Raw genomic sequence first — 24,625 nt, forward strand, 5'->3', positions numbered from 1 at the left:
ACCATATGGTACTATGTAGAGATGTTTTCTCGATTTAGAGTAATACCATATGGTACTATGTAGAGATGTTTTCCCGATTTAGAGTAATACCATATGGTACTATGTTGAGATGTTTTCCCGATTTAGAGTAATACCGTATGGTACTATGTTGAGATGTTTTCCCGATTTAGAGTAATACCATATGGTACTTTGTGGAGATGTTTTCCCGATTTAGAGTAATACCATATGGTACTATGTAGAGATGTTTTCTCGATTTAGAGTAATACCATATGGGACTATGTAGAGATGTTTTCTCAATTTAGAGTAATACCATATGGTACTATGTTGAGATGTTTTCTCGATTTAGAGTAATACCGTATGGTACTATGTTGAAATGTTTTCCCGATTTAGAGTAATACCATATGGTACTATGTAGAGATGTTTTCCCGATTTAGAGTAATACCATATGGTACTATGTAGAGATGATTTCCCGATTTAGAGTAATACCATATGGTACTATGTAGAGATGTTTTCCCGATTTAGAGTAATACCATATGGTACTATGTAGAGATGTTTTCTCAATTTAGAGTAATACCATATGGTACTATGTAGAGATGTTTTCTCGATTTAGAGTAATACCATATGGTACTTTGTTAGAGATGTTTCCCGATTTAGAGTAATACCATATGGTACTATGTAGAGATGTTTTCCCGATTTAGAGTAATACCATATGGTACTTGTAGAGATGTTTTTCCCGATTTAGAGTAATACCATATGGTACTATGTAGAGATGTTTTCCCGATTTAGAGTAATACCATATGGTACTATGTAGAGATGTTTTCCCGATTTAGAGTAATACCATATGGTACTATGTAGAGATGTGTTTTCTCGATTTAGAGTAATACCATATGGTACTTTGTAGAGATGTTTTCTCGATTTAGAGTAATACCATATGGTACTATGTAGAGATGTTTTCCCGATTTAGAGTAATACCATATGGTACTATGTAGAGATGTTTTCCCGATTTAGAGTAATACCATATGGTACTATGTAGAGATGTTTTCCCGATTTAGAGTAATACCATATGGTACTATGTAGAGATGTTTTCCCGATTTAGAGTAATACCATATGGTACTATGTAGAGATGTTTTCCCGATTTAGAGTAATACCATATGGTACTATGTAGAGATGTTTTCCCGATTTAGAGTAATACCATATGGTACTATGTAGAGATGTTTTCCCGATTTAGAGTAATACCATATGGTACTATGTAGAGATGTTTTCCCGATTTAGAGTAATACCATATGGTACTATGTGGAGATGTTTTCCCGATTTAGAGTAATACCATATGGTACTATGTAGAGATGTTTTCTCAATTTAGAGTAATACCGTATGGTACTATGTAGAGATGTTTTTTTCAATTTAGAGTAATACCATATGGTACTATGTAGAGATGATTTCCCGATTTAGAGTGATACCGTATGGTACTTTGAAGAGATGTTTTCCCTATTTTAGAGTAATACCATATGGTACTATGTAGAGATGATTTCCCGATTCAGAGTGATACCTTATGGTACTAGTTGGGCGACACCTGAAGGAGTGTCGCGGATGAAATGAAGAGAAGAGAAATGGGAGATAACTCTTGTTGTTACTGTTAAACGGGGCCAATTTCATTAGGTTATGGAAAATATACCAGAGTTTGAAGTCATTTCAGGATTTTAGTCTATTTGACCCCTGTGACCTTGAATAGAGGTCAAGGTTATTTATTTAAACAACCTTGGTAGTTCATTATATGATATATACTGGCAGTTAACCTGAAAGATACATTTTGACTGATTTTCTATTAAAAAAAACATTAAAGGAAGGTAATTAAGAAATGAGAAATCCTTTTAAGCTACATCCCCAATACTCCATGGGTTACTATCACTGACGTAATATGCACCCCTGGACTATCTCATAGTAAAAATAGAGCCACTTCAGAAGAAAAAACTGACCAATCCCAGGCTTGTAAAAATCACTTGGCTACATTCTCAATATTCCAGGGGTTACTATCACTGATGTAATACCCACTCATGGACTAATTTCTCATAGTTAAAATAGGAGGCAGTTCAGAAGTAAACAAGAGGCCCAAGAGGCCTTGACAGTCACCTGAGTGCTGATACAATTGCAAATTCGGTTCAAATCTTTAAAAAGCATTTATGAATTAAAAGAAACCCCTTTTGGACCCACTCCTCAGGCCCCTATGAGTCAGTCATGGAAAATGTGTTAATAGGATTCAATTGCCATATCATACTGATAATTCTGACATTTGATTCATTTTCTTTTACAAATGACCAAATAATGTTCAAAAATGTGTTTTCCCTATAGAAACTATAGTAAATATGACCCCCTACCCAGGGGGAAATATGAGACCCCAGGGTCATATATAATTCATAATTTTTGTAAAGGACCTTAAGACCTTTCTATCTATGAAGAGTATTTGATTCTACCATTTCCAGAATTGCAGAAGAGGGTTTTTGAAGTTTTAGCCTATCCTATTTGACCCCTTTTAGCCCCATCCATTAGGCCTCTGGGGGTTAGTTATGGAAATTTCATTAATATGATTCAATGGCCATTTCATACTGATAATTCTGACATTATTTGACTCATTTTCTATTACAAAAGAACAAATAATGCTCAAAAATGAGTTTTACCAATATAAACTATAGTAAACTTGACCCCCTCCCCAAGGGGAAACGTTATTCCATCTATGAAGAGTATATGATTCTACCATTTCCGGAATTTTAGAAGAGGATTTTTGAAGTTTTAGCCTATTTGACACCTTTTGGTCCAAACCCTCAGGCCTCTAGAGGACCATATAATTCACAATTTTTATTGATCTTTGGCAATGAAAAGTTTCTGCAAAGTTTCATTGAATTTAGTTCAGTGGTTCTTGAGAAGAAGACGAAAATGTAATTTATTGTCGCACGACGACGGACAAAAGGCTATTAGAATAGGTCACTGGAGACTTCGTCTCTGCTGACCTAATAACTGATACAGTCCTGCAAAGACTTCCTTTCAAGATTACAGAGAAAGTGACACCCAACTTCAAACCAACACAGTGAACCATATTATACAATTCCTTTGATGTACGTTAAATGATCTAATTACCTGTGTCTTCTGTTGCCTGCAGTTTCATTAACCGATTTGCCAGGTGTAATATAGCCACGCCTCTACTCGCAAACACACGTGTTTCTATTCAATGTCGGAACAAACAATGTGGTTTGATTGACAGCTGGCGATCAGTTAATTATGAAATAGTGCAGGGGTAGATATTATGTCAGTGATAGTAACCCCTGGCGTATGGAGAAGGATTAGGCTATTACTCTGCTATTTTCTTATTAATAAAAAAAGGGAGACTTAAAATTTGAATGTGGCATTTTATAATTGTCCCTATGACATACAATTAAGCAATGAGTTCATCATAATTGCTATTGATGCCTGGAATATGCATTTTCATTAATAATCATGTAAAAGTCTCTGCTAGCTACCCCCATTTTTTCGAAAAATAAGTAAAATATTGGCCTGGCTGGACACTTTTTCTCTTACAAATACATACATTTTAGAGAACAAGAAATGTTAAACAGTTTTTTACAGAGAAAAAAAAAACAAAATAAAACTACTGCTATAATCAAGCTAAAATAACCAGAATTCATTTAATATTGATTACATGTATATCGTTTCATAATGACACGGCATCACAGATTTGAAATATATCATGTACTTATACATGTACATCACGAATTATCATGTAAAAGTCTCTGCTACCCCCATTTTATCAATAAGAAACTGTTTTTCCTCATTTAGATAAAAAAAATTGTCAAAATATAGACAATATTGGTCTGACTGAATACTCAATCCATAACAAAACATAGCTTTCTCTGTTTTCGCAATTCTTTTAGTGATATTGAGCATTTTGCTAGAAATTATACCTTAAAAAATAAACAAATAACCAATTACCTCCCTTTATCCAATCCCAATGAAAACTGTTCATATGAACATTTTTAAGAATATTAAGTTTTTAATTCAAAACCCAAGTACCCTTTTAAGTCAGTTGTCATTTTCAACCATTGATGGTATACATGCATTTGATCATACTTACATAAGATATTTAACAATATAATGCTTTAATCAAGAAATGCCTTGGAAATGTATAATGCTAATTGATGTTGGGCAATTAGGGTAATGGGTTATATAAGGTGCCAAGCTTTCTAATTATCATAACATTTATGAGACCTTTTATGAGAACTCTATTCATGGGGCCACGGTGGCCGAGTGGTAAAGATGTCCCGACATATTACCACAAGCCGTCCACCTCTGGATCACAAGTTTGAATCCGATGTGGAGAATTTGCCAGGTACTGACAGCTGGTCTGTGGTTTTTCTCAAGGTTCTCAGGCTTTCCTCCACCATCAAACCTGGCACATCCTTAAATGACCCTGACTGTTAATAGGACGTTAAACTAATAAAAAAAGAGAACTGTATTCTACATTCGAATTGGAAACACATATGGTACCAGTTAATTAAATCATTTTAAATCCTTGATACTGCTGAAGGATATGAAAATCAGTTAAATAAATCATCACATTAAGGATCTATTTGTAGCTTTTATACATACGCAGAAATGAATTACCTAGTATACCAAGCTCATGCTTCTCTTTTGTTTTATTAATCATTTACATGAATAGATAACACAGCATATTTAATTTTTATATTGAGGAAGATTACCTATATATATATACAGGTACATGAACTAGTATTCAAAATAGTTACTGTTTCCAATTGTTATTCATTACAGATGAAAAAAATGTCAAGAGCAAGCAAATCATATATTTAAAAGTCTATACCTTAACCGAAATGGCTTTCAATTTATGATTTTTTTTTAGATATAATTTTATATTTAGAAAAAAATTGAAAACATTTCTCAAATTCATAATTTATCTGGCTTCTAAAATGCTTAAAACTGAAGAGGCTGTTACAAGTTTGACATTCACTACTGTATAGTGAGTGTTATAACTAGGTCTCCTTTAACCTAGATATACTGCATGATTAAAAAAAACACACAGAAAAACTGTTGTTATTTTGGAAATAAAATGTCAAAATATCCTTAAAGGCTCGTGGTATATCAAATTTTATAAATTTAAGTTTAATAAATTTCAAATGATGTAGCCATGAGTGTAAGATTCTATTCATCACATAACTAGTATTAATCAAAACATAGTCAAAACTTCAGTGATTCTGACAGGAAAAAAGGGCATCCGTGGTGCTTTGTTTAAAGCGCACCTTGACCTCAATAAATGACCACCAGATCAGAGTCCAGGGGCACCAAGAAGATATCAACGACTTCCTTTACAAGGAAAAATCTTACAAATGTTCTTGAACATTGTTTATTTAATTCTAAATCTATTGAATCCTTGAGAGAATAGCCAGGGTTTAAGCTCTGGGTCAAAATTTCAATTCTGTTTTATGTAAGAGTGGCGAAATCAGGCTTGGATTCGACGTGTCAACCGAGATAATCATACAAGTTACAAGATCATAGAGGTCATTAATAACTACGAAGCCACAATAGTGTTCGTCTTACAAAATTTATGACATGACCGTGTTTAACATTGCTATAAATGGGTCGGTGTGATATTATACATGTATGCTAATTTTCACAACGCGGGTCAATCTGATGATTCCTGTCGGCATCCTAATTATTACGCAGTAGTTGACTATCACTATACACAACACAGCAAAATTGTGAAATGAATTTTCATCGTTAACATAATGACCTCACCCACCCAGTCTGTACAGTAACTTAAAGCCACACTATACGTAACCATCAACAAAATTTTAAAAAGTTAAATTCGACCCCGATATTGTTAGTATTTGTAGATGTAGTTGAAATTAAGATATATTAAACAATATTTATAATGTTTTTTTTAATAACTTTGATACAGCAGTTATTGAAAGTCAATACATGTAAACATGCCTTCATTTTTAACTGGTCGCCATAGAAGTTACGATTATTGCCGAACGGAAGTCGGAAAGTTCATGACCTGTTTTCGGAAGAGATCGAACAGACGTTACGTAGATGCGGTAGTGAGTCACATGAGGTTCTCGGCACAATGTCGGCTAACTTCGGCTTGTTTGACTAAGTGGGACCCACCTAGAGATGTTTAAAGATGCTCCACCTCTGACAAATAGTATTTTTTTCACTATTAAAAACAGGAGCAGACGATTTAGTATTTTGCATCAGTTACAAAAGTTACTTACTTTACACCATTACCACCATTGAAAAGTTTGAGCTTCTAATTTTACTTCAAGTTAAAAATATAAAAAATAATTAATTGCATCCCGAAAAAATTCTGTGCCGCTATATCATATATGGAATGAAGTACTGATTTCGCATGCACCAAAGGCAAATTATTTTATATATTTTTTTGGGGGTTATTAGACATATATATACACTATTAAATACCAATTATTGTTCAAATAATGAATATCATTTATGCTCTGTCGGCGGTAGAGCATCTTTAATATTTATTTGATTTTTATCAAAATACATGTATTCCTAATCATAATCGCTCATCTTGACTTCGATTTAGTCCTGTCTCTGCATGATTTACAACAGGATTTTTTTTTTCAACATTCTTCTAAATCATAAAAAAAAAAAGAAAGATACGGATATTGGGCCTTTAAGCCCAAGCAATTATCATGTGTCATGTAAAACTGCAGTGCATACAAATGTACATGTATCTACAAAATGTACATGTAATAATGTTGATCATATCCATTGTCAAACTACATTGTTACCATTTTTTCTGGTTTGTTTTCTTTAGTTGTCTAATATTCAGAATACTTGAAGTCATTTCGGTACCTTCTGAAAGTCATTTCGCCATGTTCATTTTATGATACCGAAAAGACTTCCGCATGTACCGAAATGACATGTAACGAAATCGAAGCTACGTAAGTTACTACTCCAACAATGTTAGAGGTATAGCACGACGAGACACTTTTGATCATTACGTCATGTCTAACCTCTAACAATCGAGGCAGGATTCACATGGCGCAGAAATGGGCTTGATATAAATTCAAAATTTCAAGTTGTGTTTACACTAACCTTTTATATCCTGAAAGAATTATCCCAAATCATGTTAAATCCAAAATTCAAGACGTCACTATTGCACTGTTATACCGAATTTAGACATTTCTATACCCCCACCACTATTTGTAAGTCTACCCGGTCGCCATTTTTACTTGGTTGTTACAAATTACGGAATGGTGACGGAAAGTAATAGTATCATTATCTATGAAATATTTTGCAGTATTTCGACTAAAATGCATCAATTCATTTAAAAATTTACAGAATCAATCAGAACTAATAAAAAATACTTGTTTCCGTGCATACAAACAACCTTGGTTACCACTATTAATATTATCTTTCCATTTGATACACCGTACTATAATTTGATAAACCGGAAGTGACGAAAATTTGAATAGGAATTAACCTACATTTGTAGATTATACAGCGATGCTATGGGTCAGCTCAAATGTGTGATTATTCCGCGGATTAATGTTATGTCATACCTATTCTTATACCAGGATGTGTTCATGGATAACTACTGATTCACGCTATACATGTTTTTTGACATTCTGGTAAGTTTTTCACTTGGTAATTAAGCGTCAAAGTTCCGCTCTAATTCGAGGGCGGAACTTGCGAAGACTCGTATAGGGTTCGGGCATTAGATCTCGATATTGCACATCAGAAGTTTCTCAATATCGAGATCTAATATTATTGGATTACGTAAGTTACATGTGAGCCTACGCACTACCGAAACGATATGTGCATGACTTTATGGTTTAAATACTAACAATTTAATCATATGCTCAAACAATATATTAGGAGATACATATATTCAAACGGCATCTGCCTCAAAGGCGATACAGTTGTCAGTTTACGTGCTGTTAAGCCACGATTTAGAACGCATGCATGGTTCTGTTGTCAGACAGTCTCGCGATCGGTGATCATAAACAGACTGTAAACAGTACCTAACGTTATATTTGCAGGCCTACAAAACAATCAAATATATCTGATAATACTAATATCCACCGATAATGATATTGATGTCTATAACAAGTAAAATGAACAATTACTTACCTGATAATGCCGGATTTAACTTGAACATCAAGGCGGCTTCAACGTTTTTACTCAACCGGATACAAACAATACACATTCCTTATATAGGGGGCGCGATAGTCTGCGCCATGATTTTGTGCGTTCGATACAGTACAAACAGATTAATTTCACTGTTGCACTTGTTGGACGCATTTTGTAACATAAATCTGATGATTAGTGCATACATTATTTACTCATTTTATGATATTTAGTCACTTCTACAGAAAATTTCAAAAATGTCACTCATTTTTAAATGGTACATTTGCCGGTCCAATCGGTGAGAATAGCTCTGAAGGAAGGCGTCTGGGACCCCGAAATATTTCTCGTCTGTTGTGGAAATTTACCGAGAACCTGCGAAATATCACCATTATTCAAGGCTGTATTGTGGTCGTTGTATGTAACATTTCCAAAAATCAGAAATACCGTTTTGTTCAGAATTATTTAGACTTTTTATATGTAGAGTCTCAGATTGCTAACTTTTTAAGTTATTTCACTAGGACGAATTAAACAGAAACCAGTGATCAAAATGCCGATTTTTGCCTGTTTGACCCAAAAAATATCACCTTTAAAGAAATTTTCATAGCTGACACGATTATTTCAATCGATAGATCACGCTGAGATTAACTTACATTAAAATTTTTAACAAAATTTATAACATAGTTTCCTTATTACCCAAATCGCGAAAATAAGCGGGTTGATAGGTTTATTTAGGCCGTGTTAACATTTCGTTCCAGAACGAAAACTCTGTTATAACAGAGTTGCCGTTCTTACTCTTCATTTCATACTTTGTAGAGATATATTCCCGATTTAGAGTAATACCATATGGTACTATGTAGAGATGATTTCCCGATTTAGAGTAATACCGTATGGTACTTTGTAGAGATGTTTTCCCGATTTAGAGTAATACCATATGGTACTATGTAGAGATGATTTCCCGATTCAGAGTGATACCTTATGGTACTTTGTAGAGATGTATTCCCGATTTAGAGTAATACCGTATGGTATTTATGTAGAGATGATTTCCCGATTTAGAGTAATACCGTATGGTACTTTGTAGAGATGTTTTCTCAATTTAGAGTGATACCATATGGTACTATGTAGAGATGATTTCCCGATTTAGAGTAATACCATATGGTACTATGTAGAGATGATTTCCCGATTTAGAGTAATACCGTATGGTACTATGTAGAGAGATGTTTTCTCGATTTAGAGTAATACCGTATGGTACTATGTAGAGAGATGTTTTCTCGATTTAGAGTAATACAATATGGTACTATGTAGAGATGATTTCCCGATTTAGAGTAATACCGTATGGTACTATGTAGAGATGATTTCCCGATTCAGAGTGATACCATATGGTACTTTGTAGAGATGTTTTACCGATTTAGAGTAATACCATATGGTACTATGTAGAGATGATTTCCCGATTCAGAGTAATACCGTATGGTACTATGTTGAGATGTTTTCCCGATTTAGAGTAATACCATATGGTACTATGTAGAGATGTTTTCCCGATTTAGAGTAATACAATATGGTACTATGTAGAGATGATTTCCCGATTTAGAGTAATACCGTATGGTACTATGTAGAGATGATTTCCCGATTCAGAGTGATACCATATGGTACTATGTAGAGATGTTTTCCCGATTTAGAGTAATACCATGTGGTACTTTGAAGAGATGTTTTCTCAATTTAGAGTAATACCGTATGGTACTATGTTGAGATGTTTTCCCGATTTAGAGTAATACCGTATGGTACTATGTAGAGATGTTTTCTCAATTTAGAGTAATACCATATGGTACTATGTTGAGATGTTTTCCCGATTTAGAGTAATACCATATGGTACTATGTGGAGATGTTTTCCCGATTTAGAGTAATACCATATGGTACTATGTAGAGATGTTTTCTCAATTTAGAGTAATACCATATGGTACTATGTAGAGATGATTTCCCGATTTAGAGTAATACCATATGGTACTTTGTAGAGATGTTTTTCCGATTTAGTGTAATACCATATGGTACTATGTAGAGATGATTTCCCGATTTAGAGTAATACCATATGGTACTATGTAGAGATGATTTCCCGATTCAGAGTGATACCATATGGTACTTTGTAGAGATGATTTCCCGATTTAGAGTAATACCGTATGGTACTATGTAGAGAGATGTTTTCTCGATTTAGAGTAATACCGTATGGTACTATGTAGAGATGATTTCCCGATTTAGAGTAATACCGTATGGTACTATATAGAGATGATTTCCCGATTTAGAGTGATACCATATGGTACTATGTAGAGATGATTTCCCGATTTAGAGTAATGCCGTATGGTACTATGTAGAGATGATTTCCCGATTTAGAGTAATACCGTATGTTACTATGTAGAGATTAATTCCCGATTTAGAGTAATACCGTATGGTACTATGTAGAGATGATTTCCCGATTTAGAGTAATACCGTATGGTACTTTGTAGAGATGTTTTCTCAATTAGAGTGATACCATATGGTACTATGTAGAGATGTTTTCCCGATTTAGAGTAATACCATATGGTACTTTGTGGAGATGTTTTCCCGATTTAGAGTAATACCATATGGTACTATGTAGAGATGTTTTCTCAATTTAGAGTAATACCATATGGTACTATGTTGAGATGTTTTCTCGATTTAGAGTAATACCATATGGTACTTTGTAGAGATGTTTTCCCGATTTAGTGTAATACCATATGGTACTATGTAGAGATGATTTCCCGATTTAGAGTAATACCATATGGTACTATGTAGAGATGATTTCCCGATTCAGAGTGATACCATATGGTACTTTGTAGAGATGATTTCCCGATTTAGAGTAAAACCGTATGGTAATATGTAGAGAGATGTTTTCTCGATTTAGAGTAATACCGTATGGTACTATGTAGAGATGATTTCCCGATTTAGAGTAATACCGTATGGTACTATATAGAGATGATTTCCCGATTTAGAGTGATACCATATGGTACTATGTAGAGATGATTTCCCGATTTAGAGTAATGCCGTATGGTACTATGTAGAGATGATTTCCCGATTTAGAGTAATACCGTATGTTACTATGTAGAGATGATTTCCCGATTTAGAGTAATACCGTATGGTACTATGTAGAGATGATTTTCCGATTCAGATTAATACCATATGGTACTATTTAGAGATGTTTTCCCGATTTAGAATAATACCATATGGTACTATTTAGAGAGTGTTTTATCAATTCAGAGTGATACCATATGGTACTATGTAGAGATGTTTTCTCAATTCAGAGTGATACCATATGGTACTATGTAGAGATGTTTTCTCAATTCAGAGTGATACCATATGGTACTATGTAGAGATGTTTTATCAATTCAGAGTGATACCATATGGTACTATGTTGAGATGTTTTCCCCGATATAGAGTAACATCATATGGTGCAATGTTGAAATGTTTTCTCAATTCAGAGTAATACCATATGGTACTATGTTGAGATGTTTCCTGAGTTAGAGTAATACCATATGGTACTTTGTTGAGATGTTTCCTGAGTTAGAGTAATACCATATGGTACTATGTAGAGATGATTTCCCGATTTAGAATAATACGATATGGTACTTTGTAGAGATGTTTTTCCGATTGAGAGTAATACCGTATGGTACTATGTAGAGATGTTTTCCCGATTTAGAGTAATACCATATGGTTCTATGTTAAGATATTTCCTGATTTAGAGTAATACCATATGGTACTTTGTAGAGATGTTTTCTCTATTTAGAGTAATACCATATGGTACTATGTGAAGATGTTTTCCCGATTTAGAGTAATACCATATGGTTCTATGTTAAGATATTTCCTGAGTTAGAGTGATACTATATGGTACTATGTAGAGATGTTTTCTCTATTTAGAGTAATACCATATGGTAGTATGTGGAGATGTTTTCTCAATTTAGAGTAATACATGTACCATATAGTACTATGTAGAGATGATTTCCCGATTTAGAGTAATACCATATGGTACTATGTAGAGATGATTTCCCGATTTAGAGTAATACCATATGGCTCTATGTTGAGATGTTTTCCCGATTTAGAGTAATACCATATGGTACTATGTTGAGATGTTTTCCCGATTTAGAGTAATACCGTATGGTACTATGTTGAGATGTTTTCTCAATTTAGAGTAATACCATATGGTACTTTGTTGAGATGTTTCCTGAGTTAGAGTAATACCATATGGTACTATGTGGAGATGTTTTCCCGATTGAGAGTAATACCGTATGGTACTATGTTGAGATGTTTTCTCAATTTAGAGTAATACCATATGGTACTTTGTTGAGATGTTTCCTGAGTTAGAGTAATACCATATGGTACTATGTGGAGATGTTTTCCCGATTTAGAGTAATACCATATGGTACTTTGTGGAGATGTTTTCCCGATTTAGAGTAATACCATATGGTACTATGTTGAGATGTTTTCTCGATTTAGAGTAATACCATATGGTACTATGTTGAGATGTTTCCTGAGTTAGAGTAATACCATATGGTACTATGTTGAGATGTTTTCCCGATTTAGAGTAATACCATATGGTACTTTGTTGAGATGTTTTCCCGATTTAGAGTAATACCATATGGTACTATGTTGAGATGTTTTCCCGATTTAGAGTAATACCATATGGTACTTTGTGGAGATGTTTTCCCGATTTAGAGTAATACCATATGGTACAATGTGGAGATGTTTTTCCCGATTTAGAGTAATACCATATGGGACTATGTAGAGATGTTTTCTCAATTTAGAGTAATACCATATGGTACTATGTAGAGATGTTTTCCCGATTTAGAGTAATACCATATGGTACTATGTAGAGATGTTTTCTCAATTTAGAGTAATACCGTATGGTACTATGTTGAGATGTTTTCTCGATTTAGAGTAATACCATATGGTACTTTGTGGAGATGTTTTCCCGATTTAGAGTAATACCATATGGTACTATGTAGAGATGTTTTCTCGATTTAGAGTAATACCATATGGTACTATGTTGAGATGTTTTCTCAATTTAGAGTAATACCATATGGTACTTTGTTGAGATGTTTCCTGAGTTAGAGTAATACCATATGGTACTATTGTTATGTATGACACTAAATACATGTAGTTATGAGATAAGGGAGATAACTCCTATAGCTTTTTTATCAATACATCCTATGAAGGTCATATCATTGATTTAGGTTATAGAACTTTCTAGAATTAATCATGTATAAACAGATATGTTTGTAAACATGTTGATTTTAAGTAGAGATCTAGAACGATCTATTTCCAGAAAGTTATGTGTGTTTTATATTTACTTGTTTACTGTTTTTAGTTAGATATTTCTAGAAGTAGAAGGTTCTCCAATATTCTTGAATTAGGGTTAAGCTATATATACTCCAGCTGCCCAAGGCTAATCAGAACTGTAATGAGACCTGTAATAAGACATATCAAGAATTGTACAGCGCCATATAAGATTCTATTGGGAGAGCTATTGTGACTTTATCTGTGGATTATTACAACACTTTGTGTGGATTTTTTTTCATATTGCCTGGAACTTTACAAATCATCGGTGGACATTCAATTTCCTTGTGGATTTGTGATTATTGTGAATTTGAAACCTGGAAGGATCAAGGATTATACCAGGACATTCGCATACAGATAAGTAACACTTTAAATCATCGTATTACTCTTGTACCACCACCAATTACTTTAGATATTGTAAACCATCTCTGTATAATATTGTATATATAATTAAATTGTGTTTTGAATTTAGCTGCTGGTTTCTCATTTCTGTTATTCTGGGTCATAACAGAATTGGGGGCTCGTCCGGGATCGATATTTAATTTGTGAAATCTAACTTTGAAAAATTAATTTAGAAATTGTCAAAATTTGTGTTTAAACTTGGAGTTTACATTTGAAACCAACAGCTAGATTAACATGACTACTATGCAGGTAGAACAGTTTGTTAAAGCGCCATCCCTGGATGTTCTTTTGCAAGTTACTAAGAATGATTTATTGTTATTGAGTAAACATTTAGGCCTAGCTATCAAAACTAATTTGAGGAAAGCTGAAATTCGAAATGTAATTATAAGATATTTTGTTGACAATGGCAAATTTGACTCTAGTGCATTAGATAGTATAGAGGAAACAGTCACTTCAGAAATCCAAATTAGACAAATGGAACTTGAACATGAAATGAAAATGAAACAAATAGAGAAAGAAATGATGAGAGAAAGAGAAATAGAAAAGGAGTTAAGAGAAAAAGAAATAGACAAAGAAAGAGAGTTAAGAGAAAAAGAAATTGATAGAGAATTAAAAGAAAAAGAGATTGAAAGAGATCAGATGTTAGAGCTAGAGAAGCAGAAAATTCAAGCTGAAACAGAACTTAGAATGAAAGAATTAGAGCTAGCTTCTCAAGACAGTTCAAGTAATCTAACTTTTAGGGGTTTACAAGGAAACAGAGGTTTTGATGTCAGTAGAAACATTAGGTTAGTTCCTCCTTTTCAAGAGAAAGAAGTTGACAAGTATTTTCTGCATTTTGAGAAAATAGCTGATAGTATGAAATGGCCTGAAGAGAAGCTTACAATGCTTCTTCAAAGTGTCTTGATTGGTAAAGCTAGAGACATTTATTCTTTTTTATCTGTAGATGAGATTTCAAATTACCAAGTAGTCAAGAAAGCTATTTTGAAAGCTTATGAGTTAGTTCCTGAGGCTTACCGCCAGAAATTTCGAAACTCGAGAAAGAGAGATGAACAAACTCATGTAGAATTTGCCAGAGAAAAAGAACAATTATGTAACAGGTGGTGTGATTCTAAAGAAATTGATGAGGATTTCGGTAAATTGAGGCAACTATTGTTGATAGAGGAGTTTAAACGTTGTGTCCACACAAACATAAAAACTCATTTAGATGAGAGAAAAGTTGAAACCCATAGTGAAGCAGCTACAATGGCTGATGATTACGCTCTCACCCACAAAGGCTCATTTGTTAAAAACAGTTCTCAAGACAAAAACAGTACCACAGGTACTAGTAAATTTGGTCAGCCTAGGAACCCAACCTTTAGTGGCCCTTCCAATGACAAACCTAAATTAGGTGATAAAACTAAGTCTGCTTCTAAAACAGATGATAGGGTAGGTGTGGGGTCTCTTTCTGGTCCTGTTTGTAATTACTGCAAGAAAGTAGGGCATGTTATGTCTGAATGTTATTCTCTCCAGCGTAAGGAGCAAAGGCGTAAACAGTCAGTTCCTTCTGTGTTAGCTATGTCAAAGCCTAGTCAGAATCTTAGTAATATTGTGGAAGATTCTAAAGTGTCTGTTGAGATTGAGAGCTCAGAGTCTGATAGTATCTTGGAGAAGTACTCTCCCTTCATTTCTGAAGGTTTTGTTTCACTTACTAGTGATATCACCAACTTGAAACCTGTGAAGATTTTGAGAGATACTGGGGCTTCTCATTCTTTAATATTAGATGGTGTAGTGCCTTTGTCTGAGGAGACCTCATCTGGTAGTAGTGTTTTGCTTCAAGGTGTAGAGTTAGGTTTTGTTAATGTGCCTCTCCATTGTGTTTATTTAAAGTCAGACTTGGTTACTGGGCCTGTCACCATTGGTGTTAGACCGGAACTTCCCATAGAGGGCGTGTCGCTCATTTTAGGCAATGACTTGGCTGGAGAGAAAGTTAGGGTAGATCCCTTAGTGTCCAGTATTCCAGATAAAACAGATGATGCTGAGAATATTCAATAGGAATTTCCTGGTATTTTCCCTTCTTGTGCTGTAACTCGTTCAATGAGTAAGAAGGTTTCTGATGTTGCAGTAGTTGAGGATCATTATAGTCCAGGGTTAGGTGACACTTTCTTGGCTCATGATATAGAGGATGTCGGGAGCAAGTGTGATCTTTTGAGCAATCCTGTAGACTTTGATAGTGATAGAGTTGTTCCTAACAAGGGTACTTCTTTGTCTGACATGATGAGTAAATTATCTTTGTCTAGAAAGGAGCTTATAGTAGAACAGGAGAAAGATCCTGAAATCTCCTTATTGTGTAATCGGGCTTTGAGTGAGGAAGAGGCTGAGAAAGTCCCGGTTTGTTACTTCCGTCAGTCAGGTGTGTTGATGCGCAAGTGGCGCCCCCCTGATGTGTCTCCCGAGGAAGACTGGAAGGTTGTCAATCAAATAGTTGTCCCACCGAGGTATAGGCAAGATATTCTAAGTTTGTCTCATGACGTACCTATGGCAGGGCATCTAGGTGTGACCAAGACTTATAACAGGATATTAGATCACTTCTTTTGGCCCAAGTTGAAACGGGATGTGGCTGATTTTTGTAGGTCTTGTCATACTTGTCAGGTGGTAGGGAAACCTAATCAGAAAATCCCTGTTGCACCTTTGCACCCCATTCCAGCATTTGAGGAACCATTTAGTAGAGTCATTATAGACTGTGTAGGTCCTCTACCCAAAACTAAGTCTGGGAATGAGTATCTTTTAACTATTATGTGTGTTTCCACACGCTTTCCTGAAGCCATTCCACTCAGAAATATTAAGGCCCCTAACATAGTCAAGGCGTTGGTTAAATTCTTTACATTGGTTGGTCTTCCAAAAGCTGTCCAGTCGGACCAAGGTTCAAATTTCATGTCTGGTATGTTTCAACAAGTCATGTACCAGCTCCAGATCAAGCAGTATAAGTCTAGTGCTTATCACCCAGAGTCTCAGGGTGCTTTAGAACGTTTTCATCAGACATTGAAGAATATGATGAGATCTTATTGTTTTGAAAACAAAAGAGATTGGGACGAAGGTATACACATGTTGTTGTTTGGCGTTAGAGAATCTGTACAAGAATCTCTTGGCTTCAGTCCCTTTGAACTTGTGTTTGGACATACTGTACGTGGTCCTTTGAAAATTTTGAAAGACAAAATTTTGGACGAAGATTCTAAAGTGAATCTCTTAGAGTATGTGTCTAACTTTAAGCAAAGGTTGACAAGGGCATGTGAACTGGTGAAAGAAAATTTGGCCGTTACTCAAACCAAAATGAAAACATGGTATGATAAAGATGCACGTGCAAGAAGTTTTGATCCAGGTGACAAAATTTTGGCTCTATTACCAATACCGGGTCAGCCTTTGCAAGCTAGATATTTTGGACCTTACGTTGTTGAGAAAAATGTTGATGATGTTAACTACATCGTACAAACTCCAGGGAGGCGCAAGAAAACTCAATTATGTCATGTTAATATGCGTAAGAAATATGTAGATAGAGAAGAGAGCAAGACCTCTCAACCTATTGCTACTTTGGCCTCTGTACCATCACAAAGTGAAAGTACAGCTGATATTTGTAAATTAGACTTAGATGGTGGTGTACAAGATGTAGGTTTAGACTGTGGTCTTAAGTTACGGAACTCAGATGTGCTCGCGAACTTGGACAAGAAACTATGTCATCTATCAGAAAAGGAACGCAATGAACTGAAAGATTTGATACTTGAGTTTAAACATTTGTTTCCGGATACACCAGGTAAAACAGATGCTATCTATCATGACGTGGATGTAGGCGATGCGCCATCTGTCAAGCAACATACATGTTGGACAATGATATTATTGAACCAAGCAAAAGTGAATGGAGCTCTCCATGTGTTCTGGTGCCAAAGCCAGATAAGACATACCGGTTCTGTACTGACTTCAGAAAAGTTAACTCTGTCAGTAAAACAGACTCTTATCCAATTCCAAGGATTGACTCTTGCATTGACAAAGTTGGCAAAGCCAAGTATGTTAGCAAGTTTGACCTGTTGAAAGGATATTGGCAGGTGCCATTAACAGAAAGAGCCAAAGAAGTGTCTGCATTTGTAACTTCACAAGGTTTGTACCAGTACAAAGTTATGCCGTTTGGTATGAAGAATGCCCCAGCAACATTTCAACGTCTTCTTAACAGCGTGATATCAGACCTGGAAGGCTGTGATGGATACATTGATGACGTCATCAACTACCACGACACGTGGGAAGACCATCTACGCGGGATTCGCGAATTCTTCGAGAGACTCACTACCATGAAATTGACTGTAAACTTATTGAAATGTGAATTTTGTCATGCAACTGTTGAATTTTTAGGCCATGTTGTAGGACAAGGGCAGGTTTAAACCTGTTCAGGCTTGACATCAAACATATCAAAGGGAAAGACAATATTCTAGCTGATGCTTTATCAAGGATTTAAATATTACTTGATATGTCAAGAAAGTTTCCTTTTCAAGAAAACTTTCTTTTCTTTAAGGAGGGGGTGTGTTATGTATGACACTAAATACATGTAGTTATGAGATAAGGGAGATAACTCCTATAGCTTTTTTATCAATACATCCTATGAAGGTCATATCATTGATTTAGGTTATAGAACTTTCTAGAATATAATCATGTATAAACATATATGTTTGTAAACATGCTGATTTTAAGTAGAGATCTAGAATGATCTATTTCCAGAAAGTTATGTGTGTTTATATTTACTTGTTTACTGTTTTTAGTTAGATATTTCTAGAAGTAGAAGGTTCTCCAATATTCTTGAATTAGGGTTAAGCTATATATACTCCAGCTGCCCAAGGCTAATCAGAACTGTAATGAGACCTGTAATAAGACATATCAAGAATTGTACAGCGCCATATAAGATTCTATTGGGAGAGCTATTGTGACTTTATCTGTGGATTATTACAACACTTTGTGTGGATTTTTTTCATATTGCCTGGAACTTTACAAATCATCGGTGGACATTTAATTTCCTTGTGGATTTGTGATTATTGTGAATTTGAAACCTGGAAGGATCAAGGATTATACCAGGACATTCACATACAGATAAGTAACACTTTAAATCCTCGTATTACTCTTGTACCACCACCAATTACTTTAGATATTGTAAACCATCTCTGTATAATATTGTATATATAATTAAATTGTGTTTTGAATTTAGCTGCTGGTTTCTCATTTCTGTTATTCTGGGTCATAACACTATGTTGATATGTTTCCTGAGTTAGAGTAATACCATATGGTACTATGTTGATATGTTTCCTGAGTTAGAGTAATACCATATGGTACTATGTTGAGATGTTTTCTCGGCGATTGCACACCTTAGGCAGAGAATTGTCGACAAGGTAGCTCACTTGGTAGAAAATTATATTGGTGTTCGGAGGTCGTACTCTGGTATAACCACCATATTATATGTGTTTCCCGTAATACAACATAAAGTGTATATGATCTTCCAAAATCATGATTCAAGAAGCATATGGAGACTACTTGGTAGATGTACATAAGGCATGGGTAGTCGGGCCTTCAATGGCGATTAGGAAAGTGAGATAAGATTGAGAATCCGGCTAGTGTTCGAGAGTCCCTTTCCAAAGACCGGTTAGGCCACTACATCCTCTCCTTCCTGTTAGAAAATCGACGAATTCGCCAAACTTTCATTCAAGTCTAAGGACTACGCTTTCAAGTCTAAGGACTACGCTTTCAAGTCTTTGAACAACGCTTGAGTGCTAAACCTTGTATTTCTCTTCTGTTACAGAAGTGTGGTAATCGGGCAACCCGTTATACCACCGACAGCATTGTTCACAATCATTTTGGAGCACAATCAAAATCGTTGTTTCGAGCAGTACTAAGATAAGCAAATGTTACATTCAGAGAAACTTTTCGTCTGCATACTCGGCTTTGCATATCTTAGTACGCTGTAAATGTGTTGTAATTATGAATGCTAAACTTATTTGCCATATTTTAATGCTACTTAATCAGTTTGTCTTGTTTATCAAATGTCATGTGGATGGTCTCTATATTTTAGCTTATCATCCTAGATAGATGTCTAGCCGGCACGCCACTTCGGCGACTGCTATGGAAGGCTTGGAAATAGCGATGGTCTCCATGGTGATTCGTAGTCATGAGTATAGTGTAGAATGTTTTGTTTTTTCTGTTTTTATTTTGTCTTTTGTTTTGATACGTAGATTTATATCGCGAGTGTAGGAATTATGTGGTAGTATATGCCAATATATAGTGTGATAATGTTATACAGAGCCCCGGAATAATCTTTTGAACTGCCATATTATCACCATGCAGCTCAATATTACGGTAGTACGTCTAACATGTTCCAAATAACTGCCATTTATCGGAGAAAATGCTGTCTTTTGAACCAAACTTATAAGATTCCAAATGACAAAACCCTCACACATTTATGACACAATAAAGACATTTAATCACTAAGATTTCCCCCTGTATGGTTAAAAAATTCCTAAACGTTCTGGAATGACCTTGAGAACTTCAATAGTAGTAAATATTCGAGTACCTGAATGCATCCCCAGCTTGTGTACAATGACTACTTCCAAGGTAAAAAAGCATCATCTGGTGAAGTTTCCTTTGTTTTTAGAACTAAACTATCTAAGCACAATTTAATAGTACAACTGTGTGATATCTTGTGCGGAAACCCATTGGATCCAAATTATTCAAGTTCCCTAAAAATTTACTTTCGGTTTGAGGAAATTGAATATCTCATTTCTATATACTTCATATGTAAGATCGACGTATCACAGATGAATATAATCTATTGTTTTAATCCTTTCCGCACGAATAGCACGATTTTTGGCCATTTGGTCAATAATGTTTCTAGAGCATTATTATAAAGATGACATTAAACCTACTTGGACCTTTAGTCTAATCGGCCTAACTAAACTTATGCCCTTTTCGGGTTGTTTTTATTTCGTTGATATAGATGTATGGAGAAGATGTCGGTAAGAAATCGATTGCTTCTGTGAACACAGTGCCAAGTACCCGTATATGTGATGGATTAACAGACATGCGCAAACAAAACCTGAGGTCTAGTAAACATGATAGTTAGTCCGAATTATTCCGCCGTTGTATCGTCTTTTTATACAGGCCTTGAGTCATTGAGTAAATCCTATACGATAGAACGGCAGAATATATAAAACAACATGGTACTATAGTTTATACGTATCGTTTGGATAAAATGCAAACAATTTTTTTCTATCTAACGCGGCTGGCGATGACTATGTTTAGGTAGGCAGTTAACCAATTATTGAATAAACAAAATTATCTCAATTACATTCTGTAAACCGATTATTGAATACACAAAATTACTCAATTACATTCATGTGATAGGGAACTACTTCCACAGACTAAATTCCGTTTCCTGTAAAGCATACAGTGTAGCTTGTAATGACGTGAAACATCGAGACTTTGTATTTTACAATGTTCTACCAATGCCAGTAGGTACAGTACATGTATGACAGCATCCGAAGTATCGATGGAAGCGCTAGCTATATCGGAGGGAGTCTTCTTAGATATAATTAGTCTGTCATTTTCAATAAGCTCGTCATCCGTCTCAGTACCGATATGACGCGATAGACAAGGGTGCCGCTGCTTTAAGTGGTAAACTTGGTGAATGGAGTTAAAGATGTCTTCATGAGTATACCGGGTTCTCGAACGTCGTTCTGCCGAAGATCAAAAACGCGTTTGTAATTTAAGTCTGTCCAAACGATTCACAAGATTGGATACGATCTGATAGAAACAATCGGAATAGAGTCCATGTCTGTAGAATTCCTATATACTTGGTAAAGTCATTATATAAATGAAACAACTAAAAACTGAAATCAGTGAAATTTTCATCTAAATTGACCATGGAGTTATATTAGGGTCAGCTGCATTTTCAAAACATCCGATTTTGTTCTGGACTTAAGGTTATTTCAGAGAGTCAAATGTCAAAGAAGCATTTTTGTTTTTAATGTTCAAGTCCTAATTAATTACATATCAGAGAGTGACCTAATTTAGGATTTGTTCTATTTCAACATTAGGTATTTTAATCAAATTACTGCAAACTCTTGACATGACCTGCTTCAGAGCATGAGGAAATATCCTAGCTATGGCCACATCAGCTGGGTGACGGGGATAAATTAGATCAAAGTCATAATTACTAAACTAATGGCACATGAATAGTCAGTCTACTATTTTTCGTGTTTAAAGCAGTTTTTAATAATATTTTCCAAGAAATACGCTGTCACATTATGATTTTGTACACTTAATGTTGTATTATAGTATTACGCCCCGTTTGTTTGTTTGATTAATTAACGTCCTTTTAACAGCCAGGGGTATAAATGGACGGTCTCCCATACATGTGGTGTATGAAGTGCGTGGTTAGGGAAACTGGTATATTCATGTTATGTCTTCTTGAATAGTGGGATTTTTGCCTCTTTTTATAGCACTATATCACCGAAGCATGCCGCAAAAGGCACCAAGCAACACACTTCACTCGATCATATTAAACTGCCAATGAGCGAGCCAGTCGCCCCACTCTCTTAATGCTGAGCGCTAAGCGGGAGCAGAGACTACCACTTTTATAGACTTTGGTGTGTCTCGTCCAGGGGACAGAACCCAGAGCCTACCTCACACCATTATATGGCACTACAAAAAGGACAAGAGGTCCACTATACAACACAAGAAGACAACACGAACACACCAGTCTCCTAAAACACACACCTGGCACTTGCACGGGAGGTTGTCCTTACATGACTGTTTATAGTACTAATACATAGTATTAATTCAATTAAACAAGCAATCATTTTTGATATCATGTACACAGATAATATTACTGTACTGTAATTCCATGTTATCAAATGGTTTCAAATAAAAGTATTTGATGTAATAAAGATACCAAAGTTAGCCGCCTTTTATGATGAGCATCATGCACAATACTAAGATTCTACCTGTAGTGTAAGTGTTGCCTACTACATAACAACCAGCTCTGCAGGAAGGGCGTTATAATTGTACTTGATGCCCCTATGGCATGACAGTGAAAGGCGACTAAATTTAGGATATTATATTTTCTTTATTTATAATTTTCAAGTTATCTTTTTTTTCTTCATAACGTCTCCCGTGACATCGCTACACTTTTTTGCCTTCGGTTGAGCACTCGCCCTTGTGAGGTAGACTCTGGGTTTTGCCCCCTGGAAGAGACACACCAAGGTCTTTAACGGTGGTAGTTTCTGTTCCTGCTTACCGCTCAACATACAGGGAGTAGGACGACTGGTTAATCCGTTGTCAGTATAATGTGACTGGATGGTTTTTTTGCGTGGTGTCCTAGGCAGCACGCTTCAATGATATGAAACTATCAAAAGGGCAAAAGTTCCACTATTCAAGATGACAACACGAATATATACCGCAGTCTCCCAAAACACGCATTTCGCCCTACATACACGCTTCATACTGCATACTTGCATGCCGTCCTTACATACCCCTAGCTGTTAATGGGACGTAAATGTAATGAACCAAACCATAACTCACGTCCCACGTATCGTAATCTGACACGAGAAAGAAGCCAGGTGATGTGACACGACCTTCTGTCCAGTTGCCGAAGTTGAATATGTCACTGACTTCCGGTAGTATCTGACACACTTTGTCGCTGAATTCCGGTAGTATCTGACACACTTTGATGCCGTCTCGGTGAAGACAGAACCACGTACGGATTGATGAATGCATAAAACGAAAGTAAACAATTTAAAACTGACTTTAAACAAGCAAAAAAAGAAAAAAAGGAACATTCATTACTTATCACTTTAATTTATCCCCGTCCAATCGGTCCATATGTTTCCCTCGACAGAGTCTCACTTTGGGGCTTTGTTGAGCGTTCGCCCCTATTAGGCTATGAAGAAGGATCTAGCTTCTGTTCCCTGGCCGAGACACAACAATGTCTATCAAATGGTAGTCTCTACTCCTACTAAGCGCTCTGCAGGCAGAGCGTTAGAATTGCACCTGCTGTCCAAATTGCATGATCATAAAAGGGGATTAAATTAAGGATCTTATATTTGTCTAACATCTCCCTTGACACCGCCTGACTTTCGGCCTTTTGTTGACCGCTCGCCTCTGTGAGGTAGGCTCTGGTTCTGTCCCCTGGCCGAAACACACCAAAGTCTATAAAAATGGTATTTGCTGCTCCTGCTCAGCGCTCAGCACACCGTGAATAGTTCGCCCGTTGTCAGTATAATATGACCGGGTCGGATGTGTTGCATGGGGTCTTCGGCGACATGCTTAAGTGATATACATTACTAAAAGGGAAAGAGTTACACTATACAAGAAAACAAAACATGGACATACCGCAGTCTCCAAAACACGCACTTCACACACATTACACACCGCATGCATGGGAGGCCCTCCTTACGTGACCCTGGCTGTTAATAGGATGTTCTTTAATTAAACAAACAAACAAAAGCCCTCAGCATATCGGGATTGGTATGAGTGGTTTGCCCATTGTCAGTATAGTATAATGTGACCGTGTGGGATGTAATGCTTGGTGTCTTTGACGTCATGCTTCAGTGATATGGAACTGTAAAAACAGCAAGAGTTCCACTATACAAGAAGACACAGCACGAATACACCGCAGACTTCCAAACACGCACAACGCACTACATGCACAACATAACTGGGAGGCCGTCCT

This window comes from Argopecten irradians, chromosome 10 (assembly GCF_041381155.1).
Source record: "Argopecten irradians isolate NY chromosome 10, Ai_NY, whole genome shotgun sequence".
Classification (NCBI taxonomy): domain Eukaryota; kingdom Metazoa; phylum Mollusca; class Bivalvia; order Pectinida; family Pectinidae; genus Argopecten; species Argopecten irradians.